Genomic DNA, 12,049 nt, shown 5'->3' on the forward strand with positions numbered 1-12,049 from the left:
ATAAAAACATGTCAGTTTTCATATTCATGATTTAGTATCACCCCAATTAATAATCAACAGTTATGCCTACAGACTAAGCTAGATTGGGAATTGTTTAGAGGAGCAATCTTAACATCTTAATATGGACTATGCTTTTACGATCATTAAAAAAATCCCTACCACATGCATCATCTTCTGCCTATTTTTATAAACTGCTTCAACAGTGCTGCTCTGTCATCAACATGTTAAGCCCACCCTGACTTTTTTAATCATAGTTAGGACATGCAGAGCAAATTAAAATTTTCTAGTGGTATGTCCAAATTAGTAGGCTTAGCTACTTTAATAACACACTAGACAATACACTAGAATTCAGTGTGTTTTAAACTTTATTCCCCCATAACACAATTGCACTGTGTAATGCAGTTCATGACTAAGATACTGACTCTTTTACACCCCCCTCCCCTTCCACAAACACTTAGCAGTGTCATTTAGCAGACACTTTTATCCAAAGCGACTTACAATGGAATTGAGTACAATCAGCGGAATCAAACTTGCGACCATGATGTCTTTCGCACACAGGGTACTGGTCTTAACCACTGAGCCACACACCCAAATACACACACATAGTGTATATCACACTACGTCACACTGCTGTTCACAAATATGATCTATGTATGTGTTATTAACCCCCAAGTCCCTAAAACATGAACATGTATATCTTTTAAACACACACTCTTAACTTTACTCTTCCCCGTCAAGAATTTTGTAGTTGCACTTTAGAAAAATCAGAGATGAGAGCAAGCTGTGCCTGAGACGGGACTCATGTGGTCTCATAATGAATCCACCTCGACTAAAAACACGTTCAACGGGTGCTGAAGACGCCGGCACAGCCAACAGTTTCATGGCCAGCATGCGGATTTGAGGAAAACGCTCTCGGTGTTTGGCCCAAAAGTGAAGCGCATTCCCAATGTCTGTGTCTTCAATAGTCTCAAAGTATTTTGCAACCTGCGTAGCAACAGATGTTTGCTGCCCTGTGATGCGCTTTTTGAGGGATTTGTACCTCGACAGCATGCGACCACATTTCTTTGGTGGGGAATAACTGTTGTATGTTATTACCCTTGCACTCTGTGGTAAAATGTAGTACACCCAGTTTAATATGTTCTGGTCCGCAAATATGATACGAATTTACAGTAAGTTTTCATACATCAGTTTATGCACTAACCTTTCAGGGATTTTTTCAGGTCCTCTCTGTATTGCCGCTGGTATGCTGCACCCTGCTTGCACATCACATCGAGATCCACCCAATTTTGGCCAAACTGTGCGTACAGCATTGTGGCAAGGGTGTAGATTTTGTTGTTGAATGGCTCCTCCTTCCCAGTTTTCCCAGCCATATCAAACTGTTCAAAAATCCCCTGGAAGCGTTTTTTCAGTGATCCGTGTAGTGCCCTTGCGATGGGTCTACACAGGATATGACTTGTTTCACGTTTTATTAAATGGGTGTTCAGGTCAAGAACAGTCGGCACAATGATGCTGATAGTTACGACTTTTTCCCCCTCTGTTAAGTTAGTAGCCTAAGCAAAAGGAGTAAGAAATGAGGTTAAGTCTCTGAGTTGGTTCCACTCACGTAGCGTGAAAACAACATCTGAAAAGTTGTTAAGGCACATTTCGGTCAATGTTTTGTGATCCAGAGAAGTCAGTGCTTGTAGTTGTTTGAATGTACTATTCCATCTGGTGTTGTTCGCCGCAGGTACAGTTTTTGTTGTTCCACATGTGCTTTCAAATGTGTCTTTGAAAGCTGAGCTGGTGTGTAAGAGGGTAGAAAAGCCAGATGCTTTAGCAATGGCAAGACTAATTGATTTGACCTCTTTCATTCCATCTGAGACAACTAATTGAAGAGAATGGGCAAAACAAGAAAGCCTCTCCCCCGATAGCCCAAGTTCTGTGTCCTCATCAGTGTCCTCCCATAACTCGTCATCATCATTGCATTTCATATTGGCGGCATTGTCTGTTATAATATAACAAACTTTTTGCGTGATGCCTTATTCTTCAAGTATTTCCTCAAAAGCTGCAGAAATCCTTTCACCGCTGTGCCGTCCTGTAAACCGTCGGCAAAGGGCCGCAGTCTGCGGTCAGACCAGATATCGACAGGTTACAGAGACAGATGGTTGACTCTGCAATCTTTCAGCAATAGTCTGCTTCACCAAGTGAAACCACCTGTAGCCACCTAGCCAACCCACAACTCCTTTCACTGCAGAGCAATCTTAATGGTGGAAATTATATTAGGCTACCTACTCGAAATTATCAGCCTATGTCTACATACTGCTGAATGTTGTCACAAAGGCTTTATGTAACAATATTAATGTAGATTAACAATTAAACAAGATGCAGATGTTGTAGATGTTGACTAATTTTAATCAACAAACTGACAGTTAAATCCAAAACCCAGATTTTCAATCTGGTTAAGACGGCAGGCAAAATTATGGGAACACCTGCACCATTCAACCCGCAGGAGCTTTATGATCAGGCTACAATCAAGCAGACTAAGACCATTTTATCTGATCACTCTTATGTGTTGTCTTCAGAGTTTGTGCTATTTGCTAATAATTTTATTTATCTGTGACTTTATGTATGGTTATGAATGGAGGAATTAATGCATTTTTATAACTGAATGTATGGAGATTTATGACTGGGTAAATGAATGTTCATGAATGCATGGATGCTTATGGAAGTAGGTATGAGTGTTTTTAAGGTATGTATGGGAGAACAAGTATGGAGAATGGTCATTTTTGCAATTTGCACAGCTCCTTGAGTAGCCTAAATGTTTTACTGTACATTGTCTTGTAATTATTTTAGCCTTGTGCTTGTTTAGTGTTCTGTTGTAACTCTTGCAGCAATTTTCTCTCAGTGTCCAAAACAAATTTCTCCTCAGGGAGACAAATAAAGATAGTATGACTTTGACTAAATGCGATACAACTTTTTTACCATCCCTTTCTTTATAGTCTTGATGAAGAAACGTTCTAAATCAGAAGGCTGTAATGTGTGAAGTCAGATAGCTTCTCAGCTGCAAAAACCTGTAGAAATCTGTGGATATCAAACCAAATTTTTCCTGTAAATGATTTCAGTGTTTGACCATCAAATAAGTCATCAATAAAAATAAGGTCCTAATTTTCCCAATATTGAATCGAAATGTCTAGGTTTGAAATCTAGTTTGTCGGACATTTTCATTGCCCTAGATATAGACTGAGGGCAACCTGTCCTCCAACTGAAACGTACATATAGGTCGTTTTCTGAAAACGTGACTGTGGGTCGTTATGTTCAAACCCCTGAATGCGACGTAAAGGTAGTATTTTCCAACTCGAATATGCACAGATGTTACTGAGGGTAGGGTTAGGGCAAAAAAGACAGGGTTAGGTAGTAAAAATTTTAAAAAAATATTAAAAAGGTGGTATAGTTAGGGATCGAAGCATAGTCGACCGCCCACCGGCGCAGCGCTCTCGCTACTGAGCCGACTGCCGGTGCCGACAGCGGCGAAGCCACTAGATAGAGCGTCTAAGGCGGAAGTGGTTGCTGTTATATATATATAACCGCTAGGGGCGCATGTTTTGAAAACGTAAATATAGGTCATAATTCCTGCATACGACCTATATTTACGCTTTATTGGAGGAGGTGCTTTTTTTTTTTTCTTACAGAATTTTAAACCTTGCGCGTGTACTTCATCCAGATATTTGAAATGTTGTTCTTTGTCCATATCTCATTTGAGCAGAATGGTAATACTTGTAATGAAACTCCAGGGCATTAATTTTGCTCTAAAGACAGCCATGTTGTTTGTTTATTTTTTTTTAACCATTCCACTGCCCCGTGTAATTGTGCGGCCCACTAATATAATTTCAAATTTGCTACATTTAGACCACCGCATGCTTTACTGCTGGACAAGAGTGTGCATTTGATTCTGGATTTCTTTTTCTGCCAGATAAAAGAAGAAATCATTTTTTGTAACTTTTTGAATCCAGTTGCTGAAATCCAAATAGGAAGAGACATAAACATATATAGCAGTCTGGGCAGAATGTTTGATCTGACTGTCTAAATCCTACCAAAGAAGTATAGTGGCAATATTTCCCATTTTTCGAGGTCCTTTCATATCTGTTCTTTTCCCATTATTCAAATTGTACATTTGAGAAGCATCCGAGGAAATAATTATTCTGGTATTCTGGTGGCCAGCACCCTTTTCACATCATGGCTTCAGATTTCGATTTGTTGACTTTATAGCCTGAGGCCTCACCAAAGTATTTAAAAAGTTTTAAAAGTTCAGATATGAGCTGGGATCTCTAATGTACAAAATGACATCTTCAGCGTTATTATGATAATTTGTGCTCTTTGGTCTTGTCTGATATACCAAGAATCGATGGATTACTTCTGCTATTAGTTCTGCTAAGGGTTCAATACTTTTAACGAAAAAAATTGGAGCTAGGCAACATTGACATGTTCCTCTTTTTAATGAAAAACTGTCCTAGATATGACTGTTAACACGAACCCTGGAAGTGGAGTTTTTATATAGGACTTTGAACCACTCAATAAATGTTTCATCAAATCCCATTTTACTTAAGACATTCTCCAGAAACAGCCAGTCAACCTGATCAAATGCCTTCTCGGCATCAAGACCAAGAAGCAATGACGAGTGAGACTGTGATCGGGCGGTTGTTATTATATTAAGCGCGCGCCTAATGTTGTTTATTCCCAGTCTTCCAGGTATAAAGCCGTCTGATCTGGGTTAATCAATTCATTGATGATCTTCTGATCTCAATATCTTAACGTCATTGCATATCAAACTTATTGGCCTATACGAGGAACAATGTGTAGGATCTTTCCCTTCTTTGTGTATGACCGAGATGACTGCTTCTCCCCATGTTCTAGGGGGGTCTCTAGCATTCAGCGCATAGTTATATACTCTATGAAGAAGGGGAACGATCTCGGCTTGAAAACATTTATAAAACTCCCCAGGGAACCTGTCTGGGCCCGGCGATTTATTGTTCTTCAGCTTTTTAATGGTGTTTTTTATTTCCTCTTCAGTGATAGTTTCAACTTTAGCTTTAGATTCATTTTGGTCCAGTTTGGTAAGGTTAATTTGATGGAGAAATTGTTTAATTTTTCCTGATTTATTGGGGGAAGTTGTTGAATCATAAAGTTGTTCATAATACTTAGAAAAAGCGTTAGCTATTGCTTTGGGATGAGACACCAAATTTTTTGAGTTTGGTCATGTAACTTTTTGTATTGTTCGGCTTGCTTGTGCTTTTCTTAATTGGAAGGCGAGCAGTCTGCTTGCTTTGTTCCCTTGTGTATAATACTTTTGATTAGTGAAGTGTAAGGCCCCCTCTGCTTTGTATGTTAGTGTAACCGAGCGTCCTCAGAGGTCGTCAGGAGCTATATATGACTCGAATGGTAACACCACAATAACTGGATGAAAGACAAGAAATCGAGTTCAGTGTAAGTCACCACAACAACAATTCACACTTTTTATTATATACGTAGAACAAGAAGCGAGTGGAAGTCCGCCAACACAACATCCTCACAGAGGGATAGAGAACAATCTGTTACATTAGTAAATCATTTAATTGCTGTCTACATTTACTTAGCTCTATGAAGAATATGTTGTTTGTTTTTTTTTGTTCTGTCTCTAATTTCTTAATTTGTTCTTCTAATAATCTTTGATCTTTTTCACGGTCCTTTTTTAATTTAGAGGATAATGATATAATTTTGTCCCTCAACTCTACTTTCGCTGTGTCCCACAAAGAAGGGGAGACTTTGTTGTTATCGTTTATGTCTAAGAAATGTTTTAATTTGTTTTTTATATTCTGTACCACCTCCAGGTTATTTAAGAGTGACACATTTAATCTCCATATTCTGTCTTATTCTGGTCCATACCGCCATAACCACTGGACCATGATCCGAAAGAGTTTGGGGTTCATGTGGCATTCATCCACTTTATGATCTTCTTGTTTTGAAATACAGAAATAATCTATTCTTGAGTGACTCTTATGGACTCTCGAAAAGTGAGTGTAGTCTCTGGTCTCTGGTGTAGTCTTTGTGTCTTTGGATATTTGATATTTTTGTTCAAATGAAAGAACCCTGGATCGTCCTCATTGGGTGCATAGATATTCATAATTGTCATTACAACTTCTCCAATGACTATGACTATGATCCAGGATTTTCATATGACGCGCTAAATGCCTGCCCCACCCACCCCCTTTTTAACTTGCATGTTCTTCCTCATTTAAATGGGTTTCTTGCAATAACCCTATGGAACAATCAAACCTTTTTAATTGTGCCAATATTTTTGTGGTGTAGTGGTTAGCACTCTCGCCTTGCAGCGAGAAGACCCGGGTTCGAGCCCCGGTTGGAACAAGGGCCTTTCTGCATGGAGTTTGCATGTTCTCCCCGTGTGTGCGTGGGTTCTCTCCGGGTTCTCTGGCTTCCTCCCACAGTCCAAAAACATGCAATGTGGGGATTAGGTAAATTGGACACTCTAAATTGACCGTTAGAGTGAGTGTGAGAGTGAATGGTTGTTTGTCTCTAGTTGTGTGTGGCCCTGCGATGGACTGGCGAACTGTCCAGGGTGTACCCTGCCTATCGCCCGAGATTGGCACAGCACCCCCCGCGACCCTCTGGTGGAGGATAAAGCGGTTAGATGATGACTGACTGACAATACAATACAATACAATACAATAGTAAGAAAATTACAAAAAATAAAAAGTAAAAAAGATAAAATTATACTCTAATATAGAGTAAGTATCAGGGGTAAGTAGGAAAGTGAGTGGACATTTACGACAAGGAGTTAAATAACCAAACAGCAGTGGGGATGAACAACCTTCGGTAGCGCTCCGTCCTACACTGAGGGTGCCGGAGCCTGCTGCCGAAGGAGCTGCCAAGCCCCCTCCACAGTCATGTACAAAGCACTTAATAGTCACGCCCCTTCATACCTGAAAGACCTAGTCTTACCTTATCACCCTAACAGACCACTTAGGTCACAAAATACAGGTTTACTTGTGGTTCCCAGAGTCTGTAAGAGCAGAATGGGAGGCAGAGCCTTCAGTTACCATGCTCCTCCTCTCCTGTGGAACCAGCTACCAATGACAGTTCGGGAGGCGAAGCCTCTCTCTGTATTTAAAGTTAGAACTTAAAACTTTCCTTTTTGATAAAGCTTATAGTTAGAGCTGGTTCAGGGAAACCTTACCATCTGCTATAGAACTAGACTGCTGGGGGATTTTCCTGTGGTGCACGCACATTCACTCTCTCACACACAGGATATGAATATGACTTTTTATATGTAATTAACTTTGTCTCTTTCTCTCCCTAGTTTGTGTCTTTTCTTCCTTCCCTCTCTCTCTCTCTATATATTCTCATCTTGCAGGTTGCGGGATCAAGATCCAGTATTCGAGGCTATCCATATCATACATATCATCACCATTATTATTGTGCTATAATTAAAAGTCGATATCATTGACTGTATAAACTTGTAACCTGATACAGTTGTTGTGTATCTGCTCCTGGTCTCTCTCTCTCTTCTGTCTCTACCTCATCTCCCTCTTGTCCTTTCTCTCCCCCTTTCTGTCCCCCACCTCTCCTCTGTCCAACATTTTCCTTTACCCCAACCGGTCGAGGCAGATCTGTTAAGAAGGAGTTTTTTCTCTCCACTGATGCCTAGTGTTTGCTCATTGTGTGAACTGTTGGGTTTGGGCTTGATGTTGTCTATGTACGGAGCCTTGAGATAATGCATGTTATCATTTGGCACTATACAAATAAAATTGAATTTAATTGAATTGAATTTTGGCCAGCTGCCTCAATTGAAAAAAGCTTGATATAACAATGGACCTGATATGGTTGTCAAGCTTCAGATCAGAGTCCATTTTAACCCCCAGGTTTGTAATATTGGGCTTTAAAAGCTGGGCCAAGGAGCCCAGATCTACATGGGGGGTCCAGTGGTGCCACCAAGAACCATCACTTCTGTCTTTTTGTCATTGAAATTTAAAAGGTTCAGAGCCATCCAAGCCTTTATGTCATCAAGACACTTAAGTAAAATTGTATGCATCGTTCTTTTTAAGAGGCATGTAAATTTGACTGTCATCTGCATAGCAGTGGAACGAGATGCCATACTTTCTAAAGTATGGCAAGTATGACGAGGCTTGTGACTGTTTGACAGGATAATGTCAGAGAAATGGTTTCTTTAGTGACACCAGCAGTCCCTTAATGTTTGGAAAGACACCTGCAATTTGTCCTTCTTCCACTTGCACTATGCTCTACAGCACTCGCGTCTGACAGCTTGAGTCCTTTCATTCAGGGTTCAGACTTAGTTTTAGGCTGCCTGGTTTTTAGTGGAGCCACAGCGTCCAAAACAGTTTGGCAGGTGGAGTGAAACCATGAGCTCAGCTCCTCTGTATCTCACACAGACCCAGGAAAAACACACTCCTGATTAAAAGCAGCTGCAAACTGAACAGCAGTGGAAGGGTTAAAACTACGACAGCTCTGCTTACAATTAAAATGACTCTTAAAAACAGACGTTATTCCTCCTCCTCGGCCTGACATCTGCAGGGAGTTAAAACAGCCGCAATCGTGGGGTAAAAGTTCCGCGAAAGCACTGGACTCACCAACACTCAGCCACGTCTCAGTTACACAGAGGGAATCCAATCTTCGGGATGAGAAGAAATCCTTTAAGATGAAAGTCTTGTTCGCTAGCGATCTAGCAATTGCCAGGCCAATCCTGGTAGGAACCAGTGGGTCAACGACGTCAGCTGTCCAGGGAGCCCGACACAGAGGCTGCAGGTTGTGGAGATTCACCCCGTGCCAGCAGGGACGAGGTTTTATGGCCATCATGATCCAAACAAATTCAAACAGAAACTTTATATATGGAAATGATGTGGGGCATGTAACAGTGTATCCACCGCCAAAACTTAAACTTGTGCATGCGTGTGTGTGTGTGTGTGTGTGTGTGTGTGCGAGAGTGAAGCAATAACGTTTGACGTCAAGTTCTTGTAGGCTGAAATGTCCACTTGTTTAGGCACGCAGAGAAGGCAGCGCAGGGTGTAGCTGTTTTCTTTGTAAGTTTTAAAGTCAAACATACTTTGAATGTGAGGCCAGGGGTGTCGTTGTTGCTCCTCAGAATGAGCGGTTTCTTCCATTTTGGCGACTCTATAGCCTGTAAAATCTGCGCGCAAGGACACAACAACGCCACATACTCCGTCAGAGTTACATGACTGTCATGTGACTCAACTGGCTGCATTTGATTGGCATGATTTTGTCAGTCATAGCCAAGGTTATGTTGCTATTGGTTAAAATAGTCATTTTATACAAATGCTGGCTGAAGACATCCGTCTGGGAGAGAAATAGATCGAGCATGTAATAAAAAAAAGATATAAAAAAATAAAGTAACGACCGTCACAAAAGTACTGTTCTTTCTTCAAATATATACTCAAGTAAAAGTATGTTGCAATAAAACTACTCCTAAAATTACAATTTATCCAAAAAGTTACTCAAGTATTTGTAATTACCCCTAAAGGGACATCGAAAAAAAACAAAAAACTAAATGTTTCTGGTGCGCACCAGAAAGTATCTTGTGCGCACGAGAAAGTACTGTATGCGCGCGTGATGTCCATGAACGCAGTTTTAAGATCATTTGAGGCGTGAAATTAGTCATTCAAAAATGTGGTTTGTGTATTAAAGGCCACATAGACCGGAAAAAAATAGGGTTTTATTGTTTTCCTGGGCCCTGCAAAGTGGAAAGGCACATCTGTTTGCTGATGATGTCATCAGTAAACCTCACCACTCCTCTCACCACCGTAGCTCCTCCTGGTGCGGGCACATCCGGTTGCGTACATAGAAAAATAACCACTCTTGTCCCAGAGGGGGAGCTGTGTATCTGAGAGCTGGCCTATCTATTACGTCACTTCAAGGTACCTGGCCAATCACAGGACAGTGGGAAAGCTCTTGTTGGCTGGCCAATCACAACACAGTCCACGTTCTGGGGTGTGATTTTTGTCTGAAACAGCGCGGCTGACGAGAGCGTCAGTGAGGAGATATTGCGATCGGCTCGTTTGCAGCAACTAGGAGGTTTTTGACCATGAAAACAAGTTAATATATGTAAGTAGACCTCCATAACTAACATATATGTGCGATACGAGCATTCAATGTCACCTTTAAGTTGAAAGATCCTTTTATATTTCCTATTGTTCTACTCTTAGTATTACTCTTCTTTTACATAGGTTTGTGTGCATCTATTTTTTTTTTATATTCTACTGAATGCACATAACAATGAAACCAAAGCTCAGCCCCTATTTCACTGTACAATGCCCGCATACAGCGACAAAAAAGGAAATCTTTAATCTTTATTATAAGACAGCTCAGATCCGAGGACAATTGAGATAATGCCTGAAACCTGAACAGTGAGGTCTGACATGTACTGTATAAGACTTGAGATAGTATATCAGGTCCAGACACCTGGTGCCTTGGTATCTAGGGAGGGAGTAACCTTGGAAGGCACCTGATAGTTTGTAACTTATCGAAGGTTGTGGCTGTTTATATTAGGGTTATAAGAATGATGTGATTAATTAAACTTGTCTGAAGATTAGGATTTTCTCTCACAGTATGATCCAGTTTATACAAACAGAATAAACAGAGTGAACGTCAGATTTTAACACGTTTACTCAAGTCTTCATTCATTTTCAGATAGAAATAATAATAAATGATCATTAAACCTGTCTTTATATGCTTGTAAACACACACATTTTTGAGTCTGATATGTTTCCTTTACTATGACTATTTCAAAATAAAGGTCTGTCTTTGTTTATTCCAGTCAAATGCTCTTAATGTGAAGGTGCGAAAGTTGCATGTGTGTTTGCACTAACTTTGCTCCACAGACCCTGAGCGTTGCCTCTTCATATGTTTGCAAAAAATATTTTAGAGTATATTTAATGAGACAACTTTTTCTGTTTCTCATCTGGTGTTGATATCATAATGTTCAGCTGAGCAAGTGTTAACTTGAGGTAACCCACAAGGACGCTGTGGGGCCGGATACAATTGGTCTGCAGGCCAGATCTGGCCCCAGGGCCTTATGTTGACCAGGTGTAAACTAGACAAAACAACCACCAGTGCTTGGCCCAGTGGTGGCAGCAGCAGCTGCTATTGGCCCAGATTTCAACAGCAGCAACATATTTATATAATCAGTAACCCAACCACTTGGAGATTGTCATAATTCTTGAAATTTTTTAGTGGGTAAAGCCCGACCGACAATTGATCAAATTTACCAAAAACACATCAGATGAGGGTGGGGCGGTTGAGCCACACCTTAGCAACGACAAACACAATGTTGTTATCGTCTCAATCAACAATTCCACTTTTGATAAGGGACACTAATAGGTATTTCCTGATTGGGCAAACAAATCTTTAATGACTTAACAATGAATATGGGAACAGTGTGGGGTTGTTCTGTTGGGGAATACTGTTAAAAATAGATTTTAATTACTGGCTCTTCGATTAGTTGACGTTGTCATTTGGCAGTGATTAAGAAGAGAGACCAGGTCCCCTCGCACTTAACAACACAGCAATATCCATATATCCAAACTCTAGGGATCGATGTCTTCGTCTATGCGTTTGTTGGGATCTCACAAATTTGCAAATTTTGGGAGAATTTTGCCAAACACGCCAAACATGTTGCAGCTAGCACAGACAATGCTCCGAGTCTGAGCAGACAGTGTCGCCAATCCACACTCGACAAGATGACAGGGTTCAGAGCCAAAATGAGTAAGTCCACGACTGACAAAACAAACACACTGGCAAACTCCTGCAGTAGACTGTCGACCACTCTCGGTGGTAGAACATCAGGGACTGTCATTAGTGGAAACAAAACAGTTTATTTTAATTTTCATAATAGATCATTTTTGTTTGTGTTGTTTTTCAAAACCGTTTATGGGAGAAAGGGCACTTTATTTTTGAATATACTGTACTAAGCACTGTTTTTATCTTATTTTATTTAATAAACAAACACTAATGTGTTTAAGACATAGACAGTTTACAAAAAGTCCTG

The sequence above is a fragment of the Solea senegalensis genome, linkage group LG1, assembly GCF_019176455.1.
Source record: "Solea senegalensis isolate Sse05_10M linkage group LG1, IFAPA_SoseM_1, whole genome shotgun sequence".
In the NCBI taxonomy this organism is placed as follows: Eukaryota; Metazoa; Chordata; class Actinopteri; order Pleuronectiformes; family Soleidae; genus Solea; species Solea senegalensis.